Below are 444 nucleotides of genomic sequence, written 5' to 3'. Positions count from 1 at the left end.
GTTTGAAAGAAGAATTTTAGTAAAATAAGGAGAGCAATTTTGAGGTGCAAACTTTCACTACACATATTTCGGTATTTTAGCCATAACTTTCTTTACAAAGCTTCAAATTAAGCAATTCTTTGACCATTGGAAGGATAAGAGAAAAGGCTACAACTTTCATGTTTGCCACTTCACGTATTTTGGCTTGGAAAGTGGTCAAAAATCTTATCAAATTTGATGTACTATAGTAGTTCTAGAACAATTACTATTTCTGTTAATTAATTGGGCAAAACTGTGACTTACATAGTTTGGTGAGGAAATCATAGCTGAAATTGACTTCTTCTTTCAACCAACTTGGCCTAACTTCAAAGCTTATAAAAATAACCTTTTAGAAGACTTTTAAGGGGAGAAAACGAAGGAAACACTAGATTGGCAACTGAGAGTCAAGCCACAAAGTTATTGAAT

The sequence above is a fragment of the Theobroma umbraticum genome, unplaced genomic scaffold, assembly GCF_002168275.2.
Source record: "Theobroma umbraticum cultivar Fairchild unplaced genomic scaffold, ASM216827v3 scaffold_146.0, whole genome shotgun sequence".
Classification (NCBI taxonomy): Eukaryota; Viridiplantae; Streptophyta; class Magnoliopsida; order Malvales; family Malvaceae; genus Theobroma; species Theobroma umbraticum.
Note: the sequence above shows the minus strand (reverse complement) of the source record.